At 41.8% G+C, this 25,908-nt stretch overlaps 1 long non-coding RNA gene across 1 annotated transcript in view; it reads right to left on the bottom strand.

Moving 5' to 3' along the window:
• Positions 1-3,366: 3,366 nt before the first annotated feature.
• The window catches only part of LOC122489883, a 28,710-nt gene continuing 6,168 nt past the window's right edge, over positions 3,367-25,908 (bottom strand). Inside the window, exons 3-4 of the long non-coding RNA XR_006299030.1 lie at positions 21,155-21,241; positions 3,367-4,593 (exon numbers count right to left, since the gene is read on the bottom strand). This is a non-coding gene — a long non-coding RNA (uncharacterized LOC122489883). The remainder of the gene's footprint in view (positions 4,594-21,154; positions 21,242-25,908) is intronic.

The raw sequence follows: 25,908 nt of genomic DNA, 5'->3' as shown, positions 1-25,908 counted from the left end.
GATCTCAAGCCCCATGACAGGCTCTGCAATAACAGAGCTGACAGTTAGAACCCTGCTTGGGATTCTCTCTCTCCCTCTCTCTCTTTGCCCCTCACCCACTCATGCATTATCACGCTCACAGACACACATACACTCTCTCTCTCTCAAAATAAATAAATAAATGTTAAAAAGAGTGGGTGGGGCGGGGGGAACACCTGGATGGCTCAGCCAGTTGAGCATCTGACTTCAGCTCAGGTCATGGTCTCGAAGTTTGAGAGTTCGAGCCTCGTGTCAGGCTCTCTGCTAACAAACAGCTCAGAGCCTGGAGCCTGCTTCAGATTCTGTGTCTCCCTCTCTCTCTCCCCCTGCCCTGCTCATGCTCTGCCTCTCTTTGTCTCTCAAAAATAAGTAATGTTAAAAAAATTTTAATAAAAGAAAAGAGATACACCTCTTCTTTAAATCCCCATCACACTTTCCAAAAACCTGAATTTTTTTCCTTAATGTTTAGTTTTGAGAGACAGAGCACAAGCGGGAGAGGGGCAGAGAGAGACAGAGGCACAGAATCTGAAGCAGGCTCCAGGCTCTGAGCTGTCAGCACAGAGCCAGACGTGGGGCTCAAACTCACGGGCCGTGAGATCATGACCTGAGCCAAAGTGGGACGCTTGACCAACTGAGCCACCCAGGAACCCCCCAAAACCTGACTTTTTAAGGCAAATTGAATATGGTGCTTACAATCTAAAAGAGCTTGCCCAACCCACCTTGGAATATATGCAAGAAAAAAATTAACAAAAGAAAAAAAAAAAACACTGCATTTGTAAAAAGTCCTTATCCGTGTTATCTACGACTCCAAACAATCAGAAACAATCTAATCATATAAAGATAATGAAATAATTCTGTTAATTATAATACAGCTATTAAAAGTAGCAATTCTTAAATTCCACATTTGAATGAAATCCTATGGTATTTGTCTTTCTCTGACTTATTTCCCTTAGTGTAATACTCTCTAGCTCCATCCACATCATGCCTTTGCAAATGGCAACAAAACAAATGAACACAGGAGTGAAACAAGAGGGGGAGGAAAACCAGGAAACAGACCCTCAGTGACAGAGAACAAACTGAGGGTTGCTGGAGGGAAGGTGGGTAGGGGAATGGGTTCAATAGGTGATAGGGATTAAGGAAGGCACTTGTGATAAGTACTGAGTGTTGTATGTAAGGGACGAATCACTAAATTCTAACCTGAAACTAAAATGACACTGTGTGTTAACTAACTGGAATTTAAATAAACATTTGGAAAAAAAAAATTGATAAATATATTTAAGTAAAAACCCAGAAACAGCTTTAAGAAATAATGCTAGAAAATAAAAAGGAACCCTTTTAAAACACATACATTTGTCATTGAAAACACATAAAAATACATGTATGCGGGGGGCACCTGGGTGGCTCAGTCAGTTAAGCATCTGACTGCAACTCCGGTCATGATCTCAAGGTTTGCAGTTCAAGCCCTGAGTCGGGCTCCGTGCTGATAGGGCAGAACCTGCTTGGGATTCTCTCTCTCCCTCTCTCTCTTCCCCTCCCCAGCTTGTGCTCTCTCTCTCTCTCAAAATAAATCAATTTTAAGAATATATATATGTATTCAAATAATAATAATAAAAAACACTTCTATACATAAAAAACAAAAAACCACCTGAAGTTAATACGTAAAAATTTAACTGACAATATTAGAGTAGAAGGTGGAAAAAGTTCCCTGACACAGGATGAGACTGACTCCAGAAATCTAAAGATAAAAGCATTTAAAAGATAACTTGTATCGAAAGAGAGAGAAATAGGACAGTGGAAATAGCACAGAGGGAAGAGACTACTTACGCTGATTTGGACAATTGCAGCCATCTCGTAGGTCCAAAGTCTACACCTCCACGTCTGCTAGCCTTAGCTTCTCTCTAAAGTGAGTTTGAGCTCAAGAGATTCTGGCCTTATATAGTTCCTATGACATTGTCTCCACCCACGTGCAGGGTCATTGTCTCCACCCCAAAGATTGGATTATCTCAACCTGACCAAGTAAACTCAAGCAACCCTCCTCCGCGCGCAAGATGTTGGCCTGAAGTCACATTCAATATTTTCCAGCGGTTATCCTCCGAGTTAAACTAACAAACCTACTGCCATGCAAATGAGATTCTCTAATTTCAGAGCTCAACTTTAAAAAACAAAATATTTTGGAGATCAAATACAGAAGCGCATTGCTGAAATCTAATGAAGTCTTGGCTAATGTAATAATTGGTGTTATCATCTCTGAAACTATTTTGAGTGAGAACAGGCTCTAGAACAGTTTCCATATCCTTGGACTCGGTGGTTCTGCTCTTCGGGGACGGTTATCGGACAGGATGAGAGAGATAGCAACCAGGTAAGCCTGTTACCCCACCATAATTATTAGTAACATCCCCTTTTACTTTCAAATCTGTCCCAGTTTAAACAATAAATTATATGGCGTTTATGTAAGAAGTAGAAGCGTGCGTGGGTGGCTGAGTTTGTTGAGCGTCTGACTGTCGATTTCAGCTCAGGTCACGATCCCAGGGCTGTAGGATGGATCCCCCTCCCCCCAACCCCCATTGAGTTCTGCGCTGGGCATGGAGTCTGCTTAAGACTCTTTCTCTGGGGCGCCTGGGTGGCTCAGTCAGTTAAGCGTCCCACTTTGGCTCAGGTCATGATTTGGGGGTCCCTGGGTTCGAGCCCTGCCCACCTACCCCCCCCCCCCCCCCCCCCCAGGTCTGTGCTGACAGCTTCAGAGCCTGGAGCCTGCTTAGGATTCTGTGTCTCCTTCTCTCTCTGCCCCTCCCCCACTCACAAGCTCCCTTGCTCTCTTGCTCTGTCTCTCTCTCTCTCTCTCTCTCTCTTTCAAAATTAAATAAATAAATAAATCAATAAACATTGAAAAAGAAAAAAATATTCTCTCTCCCTCTCTCCATCTGCCCATCTCTCCTACTCACACTCTCTAAAAGAAAAACGAAAGTAGAAGCAGCAGTAAAAGTCATAATGAAGGAGAACTACACACAATAATCAAACAAAAGGGAGATGAAAGGTCAATGATTTCCAGTAGTTGAGGGAAAGGAAGAATAAACCTCTCCCTGAGATACACACATTGTGAATAACCTCCCGTTCCTCGGGGTTCCTGCTCTTGCTGCAAAGCCAATTGACCAGCTTTTTTCTCTCTTTTTACCCAGTTTCTGTCTCCATTTCCATGAGTTAAATATCTATAGCGGGGGTCTGACATTTTAAAAAGTGTTTCATCATAAGCTCCTTTCCACTCTTAAACGTAACTGCAAATCCCCCAAAACTTCCTGTTTATACAAATTATACTTCTCCGTGTTTACAGTAGTACACATGAAAACTGCAAACATTTCTAAAGATTTATTTAACACATTTAAAATAACAAAACTATTATATGGCAACATAAATGACATGGCTTTGTAGACAATAAGTAGTTTCCAAAACAACCAAAAAAAAAATACAATTAAGGTGGAAGAGTGTCATTATTTTGCGTGTTTGAAAACCTCTATAATTCCTAATCAACAAATCCGGCTGCTTTCTCACATCTGCTTCTGCTTGATCTGTCGCGATACGTTGTTTTGGTTGAACCCTGTGAAGACTATTTGGCTTCCCACAGATACTTAATTGGAAAAAGGAAGTCCACTGCTTCTCAACCAATTTCATAACTCCAAGCGGCAGCTCCAAATCTTAGTTTCTTGGCAACCAAAGACCCCAACGATGAACCCAACGGTCTTTTTCGTGTGGCTTCTGTAGTCTCAGAACTAACTCATACGATGTAGCTAAATATGAAACGTTTTTCTTCTTTCTTGCCCAATCATAGAAAGGTTCTTTTCATTTTTTTCTTCTTAAACTATTTAACTGCAATAATAATGCCAAACCAGGTTTTTTTTTTTCTATCACTAACATCTATCAGGCCCTCAGCAGACCATTTGTCACAAAAAGCATCACTGCTCACTGAGTTTATATTTTTCAGCCAGCTCTAATTGTGGCTGTTGCTGAGACTTTATCTGCTGGGAGAAATATATCTTCCCCAGAAATACTTTAATTCCCAGATTCCTCATAACTACTGTAATGCTGAATTTAGTAAGAAATGTCATTTTTCATGTTCAAGTGCTGAAAATACTTGCAGTCACTTGTGTGTAATATCTTAGCATCCTCGTGACAACAGATCAAAACTGTGTGTGTTTTTTTAAGCTTTAGCGTCATTTTTAATGATCATTAGTGCTTCCGTGAGTTAAGACTAAATCACAAAATAAGCTTGTTTCCATAGCTCCCTGATTAAAAAAGAAATCGACTTTCACACTTGCTAGTTAGATAAGATACAGCCATTGATGGGGGAGCCGGGCACAGTCAGCCCGATCAGGAGTCTAAGATCCCTGCAAGGAGATGATGTATTCGTTCCAAACACCGTTTGTATTTTTCAAAAGGCAGCAGCTACAGTGGGGCGGCTTTTCACAGAGAGCTTCCTTCCGCTGGCGCTGGGCTTTCTCTGGTTTGCAGCCTCCTCTTTTCGCCAAACCTCGTCCTCCCTGGCTCTTGGCTGCCTGGTCACATTAAAGTGGACCCGTCTGTCTAAATGGGAGAAGGTGGAGGGCACATCTCTGAATTAGTAATGTCGCCAGAATTTGCTAATAGAGTTCCCACACTCTCCTCTTCAAAGGGAGCCTATATTACAAACCTGGCAAACCCCATAAAGAGAATATTTGTGACACTTTAGAGAACAGGTTTCCCCCACCATCCAAAAGTAGAAGGTTCCTATGAAAACTTCCCTAAGCTCTCACATGGTGTAAAAGCGAAGAAACAATCTCCATTGATTTAGATGGACATTTTTTTGAGTGTCCCCAGACTCAACATTTAATAACCTCTTAGGCATTTCGGATACCTTAGGATACATGTTGCCAATGGATGCAGAAAATAAAACAAGAAAAAGCCCAGATGCGACCACACTGTTTCAAAGCTCTGGCAGCTGGACGCTGAGATGCTGGGTGTAATTCCTGGGTGAGGCGCTTGGTGGCGCCACTCCGCTGCCCCAGCGCGCGCTGCCTGTGTAATGGTTCCTGTCAAACAAACGCTGAATGCTATCTTCGCTTCCACATTTTTTTTTTTTTGTCAAAGTGCAAATTCTCTTTGCATTGCTTTCAGTTAGCGAAGACAGGTACTAAGGTAGGTCTTTTATAAAAGCAAAATGGTGTAACATGAACCTTCCTAAAGCAGGGGGAGACCTGCGGGCAGAATGTCCCAGTTTCGCACTAATTTTCAGAAACAGACTACAAAAAGGGATCGTTGGACTCCATAGTTATATATTTGATATGTAACCTCTACTCTCATCCTATTAATGGGCCTCTTGTTTTTTGTTCCTTTGAAGGGTTTTCATTTATTGATTTATTTATTTGCCCAAAATTGGGAGGAAAAAAAGGGAATGTTCATGTGGTTTATTCACGACGTGTGTTCCTTTCTGTGTAAGAACTGGCAACAGAGGTCTTTATCTGTGGCAAATTACCTGTGAAAAGAACAAGCTCTAACTTGGGTCTCTATGTGTCAATGACCTTAGGCCACCCACCCTCAAAAAAAAAAAAAAAAAAAAGGAGTAGTGCTTAGTGACCCCAAATGGGCCCACCCTCCTCCCAGCTCGAAGGTCCCAGATGCTAAGCAAAGGCTGGAGGGAGACAGTGTGAATGTGAGTGAGCGGTGAGTGTGCCGGAGCGCACACACACATGTGACCCTGCCCCTCGAGCTGTTGCTCTCTCGGGGTTTCCAGAGCCAACTAGAAGTGTTTTCAGATTACCCATATGTTTTCTCCTCCGGATTCGGACTGTCAAAATATTTTTGTGGAGGTGAGGAAGTCGGAGTCAAAATAAATTTCCTCTCCACCTAATTAGCTGACGCTCGATGTATTATCAAATAGAGCCTGCAGATCTCTCACAACAAGTTGTGTTTCACCGCCCCCCCCCCCCCCCCGCCACCCCTGTCCTGGGAGTAGAGGTACATCAAGGCGAGCTGCCTGCAGTCCTGCAGCTGCAGCTGCTCAGCCTCACAGAGGTCAGAGACTACCAGTCCGGCCCAGGAAACAAGGCAGCGATCCAGGCTTGCTAACGCCCTCCTCCACCGGTTCATCTTCTTTGGTGGCTGTCCATCCGTCTTCGGAGACACGCCAAAGCCCCTGCCATGGCTTCCTGGCCTCTGCCCCTCTCTCCAGCCTCATCCTCTCGAATGTCGACATACATCCTTCTTTCATTCCTTCCCTGTGCTCCTCCACAATTCCGAACAGTCGGTTCCCTCTAACTAGAACCAGCCCCATCTAGCCACCCTGACAACGCCTATTCACCCATCATTCAGACACAGCTGGGGGGTCAGTTCTAGAGGGGAGTGTGGTCCAGGCCAGTGCGGAAGCCCCTGTTATAGCCTCCTGTACTACCCTCCTGCATCCTTCCTTATGCGTGACCCCAGTGCTGGTTCTCCGTTTATTCATGCGGTCGCTTGACTCATCTGCGGTTCCCTCACGTTGAATAAATCACACCCTCTGAGCACTTGCTTTCTGGCAGGCATTTTTCTAAGGACTGCACCTGTTTTCCAGCGTGGAATTCTTGTAGCTCTATGGAAGGTACGTGCTGTCATCATCTTAAGCTCACAGACGATGACTTTAAGACTCTAGCAAGCCAAGTGCCCTCACTGTGTTACGAAGCCTCCCTGGTGGCCTACCTCTAGTCATCTTTCACATGAGACCAAAATCAACATCTATCCTGCTCAGATCAGTATCTTGTGATGTCTCTATTTTATGCATACAATCCAATACAACTGAAGTCCGATTAAAATAGCCACTAACTTAATTCTTTTAGCTTCTGGAACTATAAACCTGTGCTGCCTTGATCGTCATAGTAACTCATCAGATCTGATCTAGGGATTGAAAATTCTGGATCCTGTCGATATTTTCTGCCATTTGTTTGCATCTTTTTGATAGGTTATCACCTAACTAAAGAGAGAGGTGTGACACATATTTCTAAATGACCTTATTATTACTTGAATGCCTGGGCATTAACTTTTTAGGTTTTGTTTGTCTGTCTGTTTGTTTGTTTGTTTGTTTTCTACAATTCTATTAGTGAATTCTTTAGCACGGTATCATTGCCAAACAAAAAATGGTAATGACTAATTAACAAAGTCAGCACAGTCCTGCGAACACAACATAGGATGAATTATGCAGTCCAATCGTTCAATTCGTTATCATTTAAACACAGCACGGTGTCTTAGCAGCATGCTGCCCATTGCCATGAGGTAGGTCCAAATAAACTAAGCAAACCAACTGTCCTGCTTCAGAAGAGCCAGCAACACTTTAAGCCTTGCACACAAACATCCATTGAGTATCTACTAGCTTAAGATACTCTGTTAAATACTAAGGGGATCCAAAACACAGGAATGACCCAGCTGACAATTTATATGTTACAATATAAGGAAGGGAGGTAAGACAAATATATGAGAAGGTAAGTAAGGTCGAGAAGTAAACAAGGCACTCTGTGGTGTATAATGGGCTGTTAGTCACCCATATACTTTTTTAACCATGTCTACATATAGATGACAGAGGACAACAGATTTGGTCTGTTTTTGGACATCCTCTTTTCAGAACCCTCATGCCATTTAATGTTTATTTCTTAAAATCGAAGACCTTTGAAGTTTTATTGTATTTTTTAACATTTACTTATGTTTGAGAGACAGAACATGAGCATGGGAGGGGCAGAGAGAGGGGCAGACACAGAATCCGAAGCAGGCTCCAGGCCCTGAGCTGCCAGCACGGAGCCCGATGCGAGGCTTGAACCCACAAACCGTGAGATCATGACCTGAGCTGAAGTCCAACACTTAACCAACTGAGCCACTCAGGCGCCCCAAAATCAAAGACCTTTGAAAGCAATGCCAACTCATCTATCCTATGTGAATCAAATGGAAGTGATTCGTGTAGCTTTACTTTTCTAACCAAGCCCTCCTCTCACCCTAAAAGAATTCCAATTATTTAGGACTCTCCACAGAAAAGTGTCTAACAAGTATTGTGGACTGATAGTTCATAGTGAATTTATTGATTGACTCATGTTGTCCTACCCCAAATAACGTACTAACTATTCTACCCCATGCGCCTACTATAGCAAGACATCTAAGTGTCTCTCTAAATGTGAGACATCTACAGTTCTGAAGCTCAGGAGAAGGATCTGGGCTACAGACATGGGCGTGGAAGGGATTTGTGTGTACGCGGTACGTGTAAATGGTAGCTGGGGCATTGCCCGTGACAGCCGTACGGTATGGGGAAGGAGGGCCTAGGGCAGAACTCTGAGAAACACCAGCATCTAGAGGAAGGGGAAGAGCAATCCCCAAAAGAGATTATTTCGGAGCCACTGAAGAAAGAGACCCCTACAATCAGCAACATAATCCCATAATCCAATGCCTTCGGTGCACTGGGGCAACTCTGAGAATACCTAGCATTTCAGCCTCACTGGGCCCTGCGTGCCGGCAGAGGAAGGCAAGCCAGGAAAAGCCAAAGCTAGGTGTTCCGGGAGACTGCAGAGGTCTGAAATCTAAATGGACAAAGAGATCTGGAAAAATAAATATGATGTAGCATATTTGTCCAGGTGGGAAAGGCCAGGCAGGCCACACACGCTGCAAGACAGAGGTCGGAGCAAAGCCCCCAGTCCCAGGACACAAATCCAGACAGAAGGAAAGGTTAGGAAAGCATGAGCATGGGTGCATGTCTACTTAAATTATTAAATCTCAGTGTAATGAAGTGCTGCACACGATTTACATATAACATTTCTCCTTTCCTCTAGGAGCTCCTATTCTAGGGAAATGCCCTTTTTAAAAATATCTGTTACTGATGTCAACTAAGGTCTCCTTTGCTAGTGTTTAATAATGAGCAGCATATTAAAAAGGGTTTCTTTGCTTATGAACGAAGTAATCACAGTTTCTAAATCTTCAACAAAACTCGATGCCTATCTCTTCTGTAATCAGAAATTTTACTTGCCTTAAGTACCTTTCGGGACTACTGAAAAATGAGCATTCTATTGGGGGAATATGCAAAAATATATAAATGCTTTAAAAATAACCAAAGAAAACACAGTCGACGCTGACTGCTCAAATTAGGCTCCTCATGATGCTGAAAAGTCAAACCACAAAGTCCTAGTGTACTCAGCACGTACTTATGAAATGTCCAGAGGGCTTATTTATAGCTTGCCCAGAATGATCTTGTTTTAGGGATTAATAAAATATGAAGCATGGGAAGGTCAACACATCGTATAACCGAAAGATTACACCATGCATTGAAGAAGAGTTTTGAGGTTCAGATTCTTTGCAGACTTAAATTAAAGAAGCTTAACATTCTTGGGGGTCAGAGCAGTTCAAAAGAACTGCAGTTTACTGATTCAGCAAAACCAAGTTTATGCAGAGACATCATTTCCTAGGAGGACAACCTCTTCCTCTGGCTGGGCTGGAAAAAAACAACATTCAGGTCCAGAGATGCAATCTCTTCCCAGTCATCTGCCCGGCTACGGAGGTCACAAACTCAGGAATCTGTGTTGCACACTGCCATCTACCGCGTCTCTGTGGGAACTGCAGCCCCATCCTTCATTATTCATGATCCTAGCCTTGATGATGGCCAGCAGGAAACCAGTCAATGGGCATCACTTTCCTTGCGCTAGTGGGAAGTTTTATGAATATTAGCAATAAATGCAAATGAGATCTGCACCCTCACGCAGTTAGATTCATCGAGATTTGTAGCATGATGATTTTAGAAGCAGTGGAGTAAAATTAGCCAAGACATTGCCTCGCTGAGGGGAAATCAGTTTATAAAATTTATAATCACTTTTCTCAGCATCACAGAGAACTTAACAACAAGCATTCTGGTGTTTTTTATAATAAATCCCAAAGCATCAACTCTTATTAAGAGGACCGAATGATGTCTACGTAAAAGAAAATATTCACGCAGGTCTTCAGTTTCTTGCTCTTCCGATGTTTCCAGGCATCAATTTTTCGAAGATCAACAAGCCTATATTTGCTCCATCCTCTCTAATTTTTCCTCTTGGTATCTAACTTCTGCTCATTTCTCTGCAAGTGAGGCCAAAAGAAAGGAAATAATGCGTAACACCGATCTGTCACTAACGGGCTTGTTACTGGAGCTTGTTAGCAATTCCGATAGGTCAGTGGGGAAAAAGATTGAGAAATTCAAATAGGATTTCATTATGGATGTAGTTCGCCAGACCACGGATATTACTACACATGAATACTGGTGGGCTTCATTTTAATAGGATTTACTAAGTAATTATAGTCTGTACTTAGTACGTGATGGACACACGACTAGTGACCTGATAACTAGTGACCCGCCGTAGGACCAGCTTTGCAAGGATTTGGCAAACGGCTGAAGGCACTGTGCATTGGCAGAGAGCTTGAAATGCCACCATTCCAAATACATTTTTTCCTGCTATAACAAGCATGGGCTTGTAAAAATTACCCTGGGGAGAATAACGTTTTAGGATGATCCTTGGAGTAGGTGAGAATTCGGCCCCGGGAAAGGAGCATCTGAAAAGAAGTAGGAATCACAGCCGCTAAATCGGGAGGAGAGCAAAGGCATTGGAAAGAGGGGACTCCTGCTATGATGATGCTCACCCTCTTGTTCCTCAGCCCAAAAGACTGAGAGGGCTCCACTATGATTTTTTAAATTAATTATATCAAAGAAATGGCTTGTTTTGCTCTGTGCCGGGTTTTGGCAGCCAGTTTTAATTAGAGAACTTTTACAAGAAAGACCTGCTTTCGGGGCTTCCTATCTCTACAGATCTTCCAGAAATGGCCAGACCTCCCTTCACAAGGAGAGCTGAGAGTCGCAAAGGCCCTGCTGTCGCGTCGGTAAGGGAAAATACAGCAAAAATTCTGCACTTCACCTCTTCGGGCCATCCGTTCCCCCTCCGGACTAATCCAACAGTGCGGGACAAACCCGCTTCTGGAGACGTAGGGGAGGCTTCGGACCTCTAACTTCGACCACCCACTGCTCTCCCTACTCAAGAGACTAAACAGTCACCGATTTTTCTCTCCCCCACAGAGAGATGGGTTAGTAGAAGAGGGAAGTTTTTCATCCTTTCTCATGCTCCAAATATGTATTTATCCCATTTTTCTGAATAGTTTCTAGGAGGAGCAAGGCCAAGCAAAATGTCATTTGGGCCCCTAATTTTAAACATCTGCCGGTATCGTGCTCGTGCAAGTTCAGCCGAAACCCTCCCTTCTGCACGTGCTTGCCCCAAGCCCTCATCGCTAAAGGCCAGCCACATCTCCCCACCACCTCGGCCCTTATCCCAGGCTAAGCTACCACTTGCTCTGGCCCCAACTACCACAACAGCCTAACTGCTTGCCCTGTATCTACCCTAGCCCCCTTCCAGTCTTTCTGTTACTCAGACCCACCACTGCCTGCCCCTTGGTTACAACTCTTCAGTGGATCCCCATTGTCCCTAAGATAAAGACCAAAATCCTTACACAGGCCTACAAGGCCAGGTACTGGCCAGCATCTGGGAACTATCTACCTCTGCGGTCTTAACTCCCACCACCCTTTCCCTTCCCCCCCCATATACAGGGTCCTTCATCCAATTCTAGGATGGGCTAAGCCCCTCCCCCCAGCCCCTGAGCAAGTACTGATGAAATGTTTTTTCTGCCTGAGGGACTCCTCCTTCCCTTCATCCCTAGTTTATTTCTCTTGTCTTTTAAACATAACTTCTGTAAAGCTTTCCCAGAACCCAGGCCTAAGTCCCATTCCTTGGATAAACTATCTCATAGAATCTTCCCCCCCTACCCCCACCCCTTTGGAGTACTTAATATGGAATTATTATTAATACTGTTTTTATTATTGCCAAATAATCAAAATATTTGATGTGATTGCTTCTAATCTGTCTCTCCTAGTAGACCATAAGTTCCATGAGGTCAAGAGCAGTTTCTACTCACCTTTATATCCTGAGCACCTAGCCAGGGTCAGCTTTAGAGATGCCCGATCTATGCAATTGTATGGAAAACTGAGAAGGGCTTTATGCCTGACTTAATGTTCTGTTGCTATCTTAAAATACTTCGTTTTTGAACACTTTTTTTTATTTTGAACTAAGACCTGCAAATTATGTGGCCTATCCTGTAGCTGGTGTAACATTTGACATACAGAGAGTAATAAATACGTCTCCAATGAATAATTATGCAGCGAATAATTAATACACGAATGACCCTACATCCAACAAAAGATACAGCCTCGAGAATTTCACGTGCAGTAGGAAGGATCTCCAAAATATATACGTCTCTTAGTAACTTCTATCGGAAATTCTTGTAACATGCCTAAAACATTTTACTAACAGTTAGAGGAAAGCTAAAACTTCCAGCGTTACTGAGATTAAAACAAAACAAAAAAGCAAACAAAACTTAAGTTCACTCAGGGACATAGATCTGATCTTGCGATTTGCATTAAGACAAGACTTGTTGAGGAAGAATGGGAAGAATGGGAAGAATGGAAAGACTTGTTGAGGAAGAATGGTGGCCCATTCTCATACTGAAGACCATCCTGAAGCTGGAAATGCTGAAGTCAGACCTGGTTTAATGTGGAAGCTACACTACCATCTTTCAAGCTTGGTATACCGCTCAATGCTATAATTAGGTCAACGTCAGACATTCATTTTATTAACGAATTTCTTAAGTTCGTGTAGATATTGTATTCATGGAGAGCGATAGATCTGGGTTTGATTTCTAGGTGTGTCTCCCTAAAGCCAGTTATTGAACCTTTCTGAGACTCAGTTTGTTTATCTGTAAGCTAGGGGAAATAGAGCTTCATGCACAGTTCTGCGGAGAATTATAGATAATGTGTGTAAAGCACCTTTAATTGCCACTCAAGCCATTTAAATGCCTACCAAGAAGAGGCAGAAGTCACCAGTGGCATTTATAGATTCATTGCCATTTCCTTAATGTCTTCTCAAGGAAGAAAAAGTGTATTTTTCTTGCTTTCTTTACCACTCATTCATTGTTTTGAGTACCAAGATTTACAAGCCATTTAATAGCTTTGACTTCTTGATACTTAACTGAAGCCGTCTCTATATTACACATTATTCTCTATAACAACATTACTTTAAACTCAAGTAGTTTGAAAGTGAGTTAATCTTTCCCTCTCCTGTCCAAGTAATCAGATGGACCTAAAGGTCTTTATATTCAAAAAACCATTTCAACGTTTCTTTTGTAGCACTGGAAACAGTATGTCCATTGAATTTAGACTTTATTTCTACTTCCTAATGGGCACTGAGCTACAATCTCCTTACAAATGACTAGAGATGAGTGAAGAACTCTGTGGTCCTGGAATTGAATTGTTGACCTAGGATAGGGTTTGTCCTATGGGGAATTGGTAAGAAAATTATAAAACTGGACCAGACACCGAACAAGTGCAGAGTAGAGGTATAGAAGTTCATTTCTAAAATCGTGATTGTAGAGTTGAAGACTTGTTGTAGTATTCAATTTGTTACAAATGAAGAAAAGTAGTAGTAAAAAATAGAGAGAGAGAGAGAGGAAACAATTGAATTCCTTTTCCTTGTCCTTACCATAGGGATTTTATCCCTGGGTTCACAGAGCAATATCAGAAACATATTCAAATCAAAAGCCTCCAAACCCTGAAGCTTGTATCGATCTGATCATGGAAGAATTTATAGACATCCAGGTTTTCTTGGTGATCGTCACTTATCCATCCATCCATTCACTTTATGCAACAATTTTCAAGGCCCTACTATATACCACAAAGCTTGATAGGTGCTAAAGTATTAAATGAAATGTCATGAAACTCACATTTTACGCTGGTAACCCAACTAACCACCATACAATGTGCACCACTCTTGGTGAAGGGTGGACAGCATTTGAATCATGAGGAAGAAGCCTTTAATTATGCTGGAGTAATGAAAGAAACCAGGACGAGATTTCGTTGATCATTCGCATATGCAACATATCATACTACAGCTAAGGTACGAATAGTGTGTACGTGTATCTTCCGTTCCCTGATGGTCATGTTCTCCTTTGAAGCCAGGAGGGCACATCGTACTCCTTCATCTTTCCCCTATCTTGTGCAACACGATGCCCAGCATAGCAATGCCAAAGTTCCAATTGAAGTTAACTGAATTACAGAATGGATTTTGAGAAAAGAATATTGGTGCTTCAAGCACAAGTGGTGAAAGACTGAGCAATGAAGAGGTGAGTCTTTCAAAGATATTAAAGAGTTGGAGCAAAGCTTTGAAGTTGTCCACCTTGCCAATGAGCTGCTGAAAATCAGTCTTTATAGACCCATGTGCTGTCAGGTACTCAAAAACAATGAGTCAGAAAAAGAATAGAATGGTCAAATTTGGGACTGAGGGTCCTTTGTTTTTTAGAAAGTGAATTTTTATCGAACTACTTTTGATATTTTTTTAAAGTAAGAAGCCCCAAAGGCTTGCTTTAACAGCCGTGTTGAAAAACTCCCACATGTGAACATGCCCCGTACCCTGGGCTATTTGACCTATTAAAACAAAGATTCTCCACGAGCTCACATCATCATGGAATTTTTCTTTCAAATTTATGAATCAGGCCCTTAGTGTGAATAGACAGTGAGGGAATATCTTCATGAATAGCCTCCCTATTATCATGGTTCATGACTTTTTACAATGCAATTATTGTGGCACGTCATATCATAACATAATTGAGATTCTAGAAATGGAAATGAGAGGTAATTGAAGGGACAAGGTTACTCAAGAAAATGCAAATGCCATTTTATTTGCAAATTAAATTAAAAATATAATGAGACGGGTGTAGAAATTGAAAAATCAATTGAGAGAAACGAATTTGGGATCTTTCTAGAAGGGACATCTGTAAGAAAATTCTTCTGCTGTGACACACCTTTTCAGAGAGTAAAGCTCTTCCTGCTAGCTTGAATGGAGCTTGAATGGAAGCCGGAGTCAAGGCAGATCTTTAGAACACACAGGAATAGTGGAGGCTTGGCAGCCAAATGGTGAGCTTATGGACGTGCCTGGCCTTGAACAATAAGCAATAGGGAGTTTTTCCAACGTGAACTCCAAATCAATCAAGCTGTAAGTGAAATCAACTAAAATGCGAATAATCTTCCCACAAGAAGTCAAGAGTTGTACCTACTCTCATATGACTGGTGGTCTTATACAACCAGAGGCAAAGATGCTTACAGTCTTTCATCAGAAGTCCAATTTCTGAGTGCTGGAGTTTCTTTGCTTGTTTAACATTCTCTCTCTCTCTCCTCTCTCTCTCTCCTTTTCCCTCTCTCTCTCGCTGTCTCCTTCTTCTTTATCTCTGTCTTTACTGATTAAAAAAATAATAAGTTGGAGCTATCAAGACATTTTGCCTCTAAATACTTGAGCATGTGATTCTTAAGAGTGAAGGAATTCTTTATAATCACAATATCATTATCACAAGAAAAAAAACCGAGGTGCAGGAGTCTATACTCCATTTGCTTTCATATCTCTTAAATCTCCTTTATACCAGAATAGCCCACTGGCACCACTTTTTTTTTTTTTTTTAATTTTTTCAGGACATTGACATTTGACATGGACCAAGTCCATGCCACTTGGTCCATCTGGATTTGTCTAACTGTGTCCTCAGAATTAGGTTCAGGGCAAACTGAGCCATTGTGTTTAAAAGCGGACCGCAACGGTATTTACCGTTCACTCTATCTTTGAACAATGGTCTTAAAAAGAACGAAAGTGGGGCGCCTGGGTGGCTTGGTCGGTTAAGCGTCCGACTTCGGCTCAGGTCACGATCTCACGGTCCGTGAGTTCGAGCCCCGCGTCGGGCTCTGTGCTGACAGCTCAGAGCCTGGAGCCTGCTTCGGATTCTGTGTCTCCCTCTCTCTGCCCCTCCCCCGTTCATGCGCTGTCTCTCTCTGTCTCAAAAATAAATAAACGTTAAAAAAAATTAAAAAAAAAAAAGAACGAAAGAATACGAGTTGACCTTTTAAAATATTTAAAGTACTAAAGATAAGAAGTAAAGAATTGTTGACCTGTTTTGGTGCCAGAGTCTTTAGATCAGGTTAGGGCAGTATATTCATGAGGTGTTTGTGAATCTTGAAATTTCCGAGCATGTTTATAAAGGATCCGTCCGGCCTTTGGAGATTTACTCAAAACCTCCCGGTTTTTCCTCCACTGAGAGATTTTTGAACTTGAGAATTTAGAAAGTGATTGTTCATTATCCAAACTCTTTGAAAAAAGAAGAAGGAGTGGGCGGCACTGTAAAGGAAGAATCTTAGTTACCGGGATAAGAGACAAAATTTATGACTTTCCCACTGATTCCTCAGCCAATTCTGCCCCTCCCCAGTCCCCACTTCTCCAGAGATTAAAACATGCTTGAATTGGAGAAGTCGTTTCCTTCCTTCTGTTCAGTGCCAGTTCTCAGAGGAAAACATCCATTTTGCTCTTTGATTCTTGTAGCCCAGAGACAGCAATGAAAGACCCACTGCTTCCTCGAGTATAAGGATTTCATCTGGGGGGCTGCTGGGCAGGAAGGAGAGTTGCAGGGTGTATGTGCATCGAGCGTGGGTGTAAGAATGATTTCCCCCCGGGGCCAGTTCGTTGGCCTGGAGCCCAGAGTGAACCATTCATCTACCTTAAATTGCACCGGGAAGCAGAGATGGCTGGGGGTGGGGGTCACTCCATGGCCCTGCCACTTTCTGCCAGCTTTCACTGGGTCTCCTCCATGTGGGATGTCCTAGAAACTGAGGCAGTTTTTGGTCTCCTCCAGGGGGAGTAAAAGACGCACCTTTCAGTGGTCAGTAAACTGTAAGTGAAATCAACAAAAATGTGAATACTCTTCCCACAAAAAGTCAGGAGTTGGACCTACTCTCATAATGACTGGTGGTCTTAGATCACCAGATGCAAGGATGCTTACAGTTTTAATCAGAAGTCCAATTTCTAAGTGCTGAGTGGATGTTAAAGACGAAAGTGCTGTTGATATAGACATAGAACCTGTTCAGACACCTGATGCTCAAAAACGGTTGGCCCAACTTGCTTCACTTTGATCTGAGAATGTTTACTTATAACATTCAGCTTCAGGTGGTAAGAAAAAGAAACACGAAATAAAGCACATAAATAAACCTGGCTGAGCTGTTTGCAACATGCAATCAATGTCTTTAGTTTCTAATTAGGGACAGTGAGTTGAAAGTACCAGGGGTTGTTTTTCTTTCGTCTTGTGGTGGTGGTTTTCGTTGTTGTTGTTGTTGTTGTTGCTGTTGCTGCTGCTGCTGTTGTTGTTGTTGTTGTTTGAAACAAGGAGAAAATTTTGGTCTGTTCACATGGAGGATTTGGCTGAGCCTAGGGTGGCCGATTGGCCTGGTTTGCCCGGGACCAGGGAATTTCTCAGCACAAGGGATTTTCACTGCCAAAACCAGGACTGCCCCGAGCAAATCAAGATAATAGGTCATCCTAGTAAGGCCCAAATGGGCATAGCCTCTAAAACATGGAACGTTTGGCCTCGTCCCATTGATGTGATGTTCCAAGATCAAAGAATCCAGAGAACCAAAATGCTTGCAATTTAGGGAATTTAAAAAATTCACTAAACAATGTCTTAACATTCTAAATGGTTAATGCACCTTCAGGAGAATCTGTAAACTTTGACCACAGATAGTGAAGTTGAGATTTAGGGAAAAAATGTGCATCAGAAATCTGAAATGTTGATATAGGTTTTTAATTTTCTAAAACAGTCAAATAAGAAATAGAAGAAATACCAGGTCAGAACTAACAGATTTTTCTGTTACTCATGTATCTCAATTTTTAGGAGCATTTTAGTGGTGGTGCTCTATGATGAGCTCCACACATAGGTTTGAAATCAACCGTATTTGTATTTAAGAGCCAGTAAGTCTCCGGAAATTATATTAATTTATTGGAAAGAAAGGTTGAATGTACCTATTTTTTCAAAGATTTAATAATGGCTTGCTTTTATTATGAAAACAAGTTAAACAAAATTTGTTTGTGATTCCAAACAAGGCTTTTGAGATTTTTTGCGGTTTTGAATCTTCTTTTTAGTAATAACAGCTTTGTTAAAAAGAAAAAAAAAGCTTCAGATAATCACGCAAACTAGACGTCCGGTTATTTTATAACAGTCTTAGATGCTCAGAAATCCTGCTAAATGTTTCTTTACAAGTAAAACATGTGAACCGGCGCTGTCACAACAAATTTGTGGTCCAAATAGTTCTTAGGATACTTACAGTTGGAAAAATCTAAAGCATGATGGAATCTGGATGAGCTGCTATTGCAGATTGGAAGTATAATATTCATTTGAAATGCTTCTTGATATGATTGTGTTAGCTCTTAGCAATTAAATTTTCCTTTTGAAATGAAAAATCCATACAAAGTACTTTACAGGCATTTATCTGAGTCAATCCTCACAACAATGTGAAACGTTGTTAATTTCGTTGTAAAAGATGAGGAAACTGGGATACAGAGGGGTTAAGAATCTATGGAAGCACAAATAGTAAGAGACGATCTAATTCAGAAACTCTCACTCTTGTACCACCAAAGGCTACCTTCAGTGAACTTTTAAGTGATGAAAGATGGAGGGAAGCACAATCAGGCTGGAATGGAGAAGACCAGAAGGGCAGAGTGTTGGAGAAACCAAGGAAATACACAGAATGTTTTTAAAGAGAGGGAGTGGTCAGCTGAGCCAAGTGCCACACACAGACCCAGGAGGACCAAAAAAGGTCAGTTGTATCTTGGCCATGAGGGGCTTTTGGTGACCATAGTGAGAGAAGTTAAGGAATGGTGGGGACAAAAGCCAGATACTTGTATGAAGTAAGAAAGAAAAGTTAGGGGTTAAGCCCACTCCCTTGGCCATTTGAATTCTCAAAGAAGAGACAGCCTGGATGGTAGCTGAAAAGGAAATGACCAGTTTATTTTTCTAGGAGCCTTGGGGAGGGCAAGGCTGGAGAGGCAGGAGAGTGGGACAATGACCTAGGAATGAGATGCCATAGAGTTCCGAGGGGCCTAGGGGCAGTTGACGTAGGTCAGTGTCCTAGTGGACTTGGACTTGAGAAAGGAGTGAGGCATTCTCTGAGACCAGAAGACAGATCTTGGGAACATGTGTGGGTGTCAACAGAAGGAAGCATTAGGTACTCAACTGGTGGCTGATGATGGGCTTACCTGAGACCTAAATGTCCACGGTGTCTGGGCAGCAAGATCATCTGCTGAGACAGAAGAAGAGGGCACTAAAGGGGGTCAGAAGGACTTTGGTGAGTGTGGGGAATCTTTGGGGGACCTGGACACTCTGAACAAGTGTAAGCACTGACAAGAATTTCTGAGGACCCAGCCGAGACTGGAGACCAAGTGTCTGCAGCGTCCCTGATCTGCAGGTGGTGTGGCTTTTCATCCAGACTGTTTACTCTCCTGAGCATGGGAACAGAGAAGGCAGATACACTCTGGATTCAGCTTCGTGCAGAAGCAGTGAGAGGATGCAGTAATCAAGAAGTAAGATGACTGCCAAAAAGCTATTAAGATTCTTAATTATGCCATTCAGGCCAGATACAAAATGAGGTCCCTGCACCAGTGGTTGGAGGTCCTTTCTCCCTGTTTCATATTTTCCAATGTCCCCAGTCAAGACCTAGTCAGCCAAAAGTTAAATCATATGCCCAGGATATTTCCTAGAGAGTTCAAGTATTTCACACTTTGGGAGCTTGACCTACAAACACTGCTCCTGGTGTGTAAGGAAATGAACTTTTAAATCAGAACCTTACAGAAAAACATCAGAAACCAAGAAATGTGCACTAACCCCTGCACACCCTGCAGAGAAAATGGACGGCGATGACTCTAAATTCAAAACAATATTTGTAGTGTGGTCTCCAGAAGAATTTCTCCCCCTGATTGTCACCGCTAAGAATGTATCCAATTTTGACAATCGCTCTAACATAACAAGCCCTCCCTTGGTTCACGTCAGTGGCAGAAATGTCACAAGCCTTTGCCTGAAAAAAAAAAAAAAAAAAAAAAAGATGGGGCGCCTGGGTGGCTCAGTCAGCTAAGTGTCCGACTTCGGCTCAGAAGTGTCCAACTTCTGTGCTGACAGCTCAGAGCCTGGAGCCTGCTTCACATGCTGTGTCTCCCTCTCTCTCTCTGCCCCTCCCCTTCTCTCTCTCTCTCTCTCTCTCTCTCTCTCTCTCTCAAGTAAATAAACATTAAAAATTTTTTTAAAAACTTAAAAGTAAGCATGTTAAAGCATTTTAGAGACATTGTTCAGGAAGTATTTGCAGGCACTGACAAATTAGATTAAGATTATAATTTGCAGGTTTGATATAACTAAAAGCAGGGATTTCTAGAGGCAATGCATCATGGACTAAAACCCTTGCTCCAAAACTATCTGAGCAACTAAATTACTAAATTAACCTCTCTCTCTTTCTGTTTTCTTTTCTGCCAAGTAGGTAAACTAATACTATTTTATGGGATTTCTATAGAAATCATATGCCAAGTACCTAACAGAATAGGAAATGCAGGGAGTATTTAAAAGAATAGCTATTGTTATTGCTCCGAAAAAGGCTTTGCTTGAATTCTCTGTGGTCACAGAGAAAACAAACAGTGATTACTCCCCACATCAAAAGGCTTCATGGGGCTCAAGTTGGCTTCCTTTGAATCAGCAGGGAAAGCTTCATCTGTGAGCACATATTCTTTACATTTGAGCCTCAAGGACATATCTCCAAATGCTAAAGTTTAAATTAAAGATGTTTGATTTGCATCTGAACCACCAGATGGTGGCGGGGGGGGGGGGGGAGGGGGGGGGGCTTTTTGAATTTGCCTTTGTCCCTGCTTTGAGTCTCGGGTCTCTGGGATCTGGAATGTGAGGTGCCTCCAGACCGCCCCTGCCCCCATTAGTGCTTACGGCTTGCCTCTTTCCTAGCACCTGGCACCCTCATTGATTTTTGTCTGTCTTTCCCAATACATCATGAATGACTTGAGGGCAAAAAATTCATCTCACTCTTATTGGTATTCCCAGTGCTTAGGCAGATAACAAATATTTGTTGAGTGACCAGGTCCTGCCCCAGCCGTGCCTCATGTTTCCACTCTTTGGAACACTCAGCTTAAATTCTTGATTAGCTAATGGACACTTCAGCTAATGGAACCGAGGTATCTTCACTTACATCAGAGAATGAGGCAGACGGGCGGTTGCACTCTGTTTCTCTTCCATCCAAACATGTCCTGATTTCCAGTTTGTTCCTGGAGCTTCCCTGCTCGGAGAGAAGCAGCTTTGAATAAGAAAGGAATGATCAAAGAATTGGGCTGCTTAGCATATATCCCAGGAAAACTTAGGCATTTATAATGGAATAAAATGGAATAAAATAAGAAAGGAATGATCAAAGAATTAGGCTGCTTAGCATATATCTCAGGAAAATTTAGGCATTTATAATGGAGTAAAATACACTATAATGGAAACTCAAATTCCTCATTATGCCAAAAGGTAAATAAGTTACTACGTCAGTAGGTACGATCGGACTCAGATGTGTTAGCGGAAAATGATACAATTTCCCTACCATCCATGAGTACGTACAGTGAGGAAAGAATCAGCCTATCAGGGTCTGCTCTGCAGATCCGGGAAGGAGACACTGGCCTTATCTGTAAATAGCTGGCCGGGTGATACAGGATGAAAGATAAAGGTTTACTCTTTCTGGAGGAGGGAAACTAAAGAGAAAGGCATCCTCACACATCATCCTGCAGTCTGAGGTGTGAAAACGAGGAGAGAGGCAGGGGTCAACACCTGTGAACTGAGTTCCTTTACAAACTGCCCTTTTGCGTGTGCCTTTAGGATTTAACCCTTTTCAGTGGTCTTCTGTGGACCAAGTTTCACACTTTCCAGGTGGTGGTGGATTGGAGTTGACACAGCAGACAATGGCCCCGGGGCATGTGACGCAGCTGGGTGAGCCCAAGTAAATGCAGTGACCCAAAGTGCCGGTGGCTTCTCCTGAGGCCCCAGCACACTGCCTCAGAGCAACCTGCCCAGATAGTTTCCTCCTAATCCACTCAATTCTAGCACAATCCCAATTTTGTATCTACCCTCCATTAGCTATTCTTTCAATATTATTTTTGGCCGTATAGGTCATGGACATTTCTCAGGGGATGCTCCTGAAGGCCTTCCAGAATCTCCAAGATTCTGGAATCCAACAAGTAATTATTTCCCCTCCCTTTGTCTGATGAGAAGCTAAGTAGATGCTTGCACACTAACTTTAAATGCCCTCGATGGGGGCCAGTTAGGCTCACTCACTCACTAAGAAATTGCTCCTACAATCCCACCTTTGTCAAAGCCTGTGAAGTTCAAATTGACTACAAATTTCTACTTTCTGTGGTCTGAAAAGCTAACTCGTGAATAACAAAACCCTCCATGTTCAGCCTGAGAATATCACTTCCTGAGCAATATTCACCCAAATTGGCATGGCTGTCTTTGTGGCCCATGTGTCAGGTAAATGTCACTATTTCTGCTCACCTTGTTTCCTGGATTCATTTATTGATTCATCATTCAGTAAACCACTTGCTGAGCCCTGACTATGTGTCAAGCCCACGGAATACAAAATTAAATAAAACGGAACTTCTTATCCTTGCAGACCATGCAATGCTGAGAGAAGATAAATAAAAGTGTATTATAATCTACTGAACAAATTGCTGTGGGCCAGAGCTGTTTTTTGTGTTTTTTGGGAGGATGACTTGGTTTCAATTAGAAGCCTACAAACAAAAGAGTTTCTAAGAGCAAAATGCTGAACATAAAGTAGATCGATTCCCCAGGAACCATGGTAAATTATTTTAGAGAAATGGAAAATCGGGAAGGGCTCACCTTGATGCCATTTTCTCCTGATTGAACCAATTCGATGCGATGATAATCGATGTGGACTAACCAGGTGAGAAGCTGACCTGGAACAGGTGTTCCTGGGACTTCTTGTAGTAAAGCTAAGCTGGTGGCATTCCTTTGTGAGCTACCGTACCTGAGAAAACCTTCTGATATGAGCGTTCACAAGAAATGGATAGTGTACTTTGTCTCTAGCTTAGAGCCAAAAGCTGAGAATGCCAGTCTATTATGGCTGTGATAAAGGACAAATATAAAAATAGGACAAATGGTAATATAGACTTATACAGTGCGGTACTTTTATAATAACAGCTTTATTCAGCTATAGCTCACATACCTAGGACACATTTCGCCCGTTTGAAATTTACAATAGTTGTTAGTATAGTCACAAAGTTGTACAACTATTACACAAATCAGTTTTAGAATATTTTCATCACCCTAACGAGGAAAACCCATATCCATGAGTTGTCACTTTTCATTTGCCCCCAACCCCTCAACCATAGGCAAACACCAACCTACTTCCTGTCTACTCTGGGCATTTTATCTAAGTTGAATCATACAATATGTGATTCGTTGTGACTGGCTTCTTCCACTTAGCATGCTTTCAAAGTCTGTCCAAGTAATAGCACATACCAATACTTCATTTGTTTTGATTGCCAAGTAATATTCTATTCTATGAATATACCACATTTTATTTATCTATTCATCTGCTGCTAGATATTTGAGCTGTTTCCACCTTTGGATATTAAGAATAATGCCCATGAACATTCATGTACAGGTTTTTTTTGTGTGTGTGGACATGTACTTTTATTTCTTTGGGGTATATAACCAGAAATAAAATTGCTGAATCATGTGACAACTGTGTTAAACTAAAAGAAACTTCCAGGCCGTTCTACCAAGAATCTGTACCATTTTACATTCCCACCAGCAATGTGTGAGGATCCCTATTTCTCCACATCCTCAACAACACTTATTCTCATCTGGCTTTTTTATTATAGCTATTTTATTCATAGGTGGTATCTATGGTATTCAAAGTGGTATCTCCTTGTGGGTTTGATGACTAATGATGTTGAGCTTCTTTTCATGTAGTTATTGGCCATTTGTAGGTATTCTTTAACGAAATGTCTATTCAGATCACTTGTCCATTTTTAAAGTGAGTTATTTATCTTTGTGTACGATACTTTTATTTTTTAAAGCTTATTTATTTATTGAGAGACGGAGTGTAGGGGAGGGGCAGAGAGAGAGGGAAAGAGAGGAGGATTCCAAGCAGGCTCCACACTGCCAGGACAGAGACGAATGCGGGTCTTGAAATCACGAACCGCGAGATCATGACCTGAACCGAAAGAGTTAGATGCTTAGCCAACTGAGCCACCCAGGCACCCCTGTGTACAGTAGTTTTAAAGTTTACAAAAATGCTTTTATGTTTATTATTTTACATCTTGTACAACAATGCTATGGGTATTATTATTATTACTATACAAGATAAGAGAACTGAGGCTCAGAGATGTCAACTGACTTGCCAAGGTCACGTAGCTATCAAGTAGCAAAGCCAAAACTTGAACCCAGCAGAGGCATATCCCCTGCCATAACTGTGAGCTCTGAAAAAGGAAGAAAATTTGCCTTGTATTCTATCTGGTACTGATTAGGCAGCCCACCATGTCCAAACATCATTAAATCAAATAATACTAGAATCTCTACACTAAAGATAACTCCCAAGGGAGAGTCAAGCCAGAGCATTCAAAATAAATTGCATGGATGGCCAGACAGGAGTCTTCCTTAATAAGACTTCTGTCCAAGCCTGCCATAAATACCCCTGAGAAGTCAGAAGATAAAAATAAATTTCATAACAGTGATCTTGCTGTAACCATAACCGGCCTAAAATCACACTGCTTTCTGAGATGCTGCAGATGCTCAATTTTATTCTTCTTTTCAGAATGGGAGTTCTTCAACTTTTTCATGATTGATAAGAGCTTCTAGATGTTTCCAAATGCAGTAGGTAAATCATTTTATAGGGTCAGTGGAAAGCATCAGAAAAGACCCCCACAATCTACAGAATTCCAAAGCACCTTAAACAGAACACCAATCAATTACCGCTGAGGATACATGATAAGCTTTGCTTTAATTTTAAGCTAAACATAGTATGAAAGTTCAGAATTGAAAAGAAACAGCAAAAAATGAGGTTAAGTAGAAAAATGTGGACTCTGGAGCCAGACAAACTTGAGCTCACCTGAGAGGAGGCATCTCAGTAGCTTAAACTTTTAAGTGATTTATTTTATCTGAGACATGGATTCTACATTGAATTTACATTTCTTCTGTGAAATGTAAATAAATAGATAATTTTTTTTAATTTTTTTTTCAACGTTTATTTATTTTTGGAACAGAGAGAGACAGAGCATGAACGGGGGAGGGGCAGAGAGAGAGGGAGACACAGAATCAGAAACAGGCTCCAGGCTCCGAGCCATCAGCCCAGAGCCTGATGCGGGGCTCGAACTCCCGGACCGCGAGATCGTGACCTGGCTGAAGTCGGACGCTCAACCGACTGCGCCACCCAGGCGCCCTGATAGATAATTTTTAAAAAGGCAAAAACAAAAAACAAAACACCCTATTCTCTCTAGCATTATCATAATATTAAATGAATTGTGTATATAAAATGTCTGGCACATTACACTCGATAATGGTGCCTAATTTATGAGAACAGAAGAGAATATTTGTAGGATCGTTGCAATGTCAGTTCCATTTGAAATTAGTAGCTCTAAAAAAAGGAATACTTTTCCAGACCCATGTCCCAAAGGGCATTTTTTAATATAGTAGGGGGAAAAAAAGAATGTTCAAGGCAATAAGAATGCTCTTGCAACATGGCCTAAGACTTTATCTTTGACAGCTAATGTATCATTGGGAAGATCTGTAACCTTGAACCAAGGATACAAACCTACAGTGTAGACACAAAGCAGTGTTTAGATGGAAATGAAATTTCCTTTTTTGTTTTTTGCCTTCTTAAACAACCCATCACTCATTCTCTCAACAAGACCGGGCACGATTGGATCAGTCACTCTCAGATTTTAT

Source organism: Prionailurus bengalensis, chromosome B2 (assembly GCF_016509475.1).
Source record: "Prionailurus bengalensis isolate Pbe53 chromosome B2, Fcat_Pben_1.1_paternal_pri, whole genome shotgun sequence".
Taxonomy (NCBI): domain Eukaryota; kingdom Metazoa; phylum Chordata; class Mammalia; order Carnivora; family Felidae; genus Prionailurus; species Prionailurus bengalensis.
This window is presented reverse-complemented; position numbering and strand designations above follow the sequence as displayed.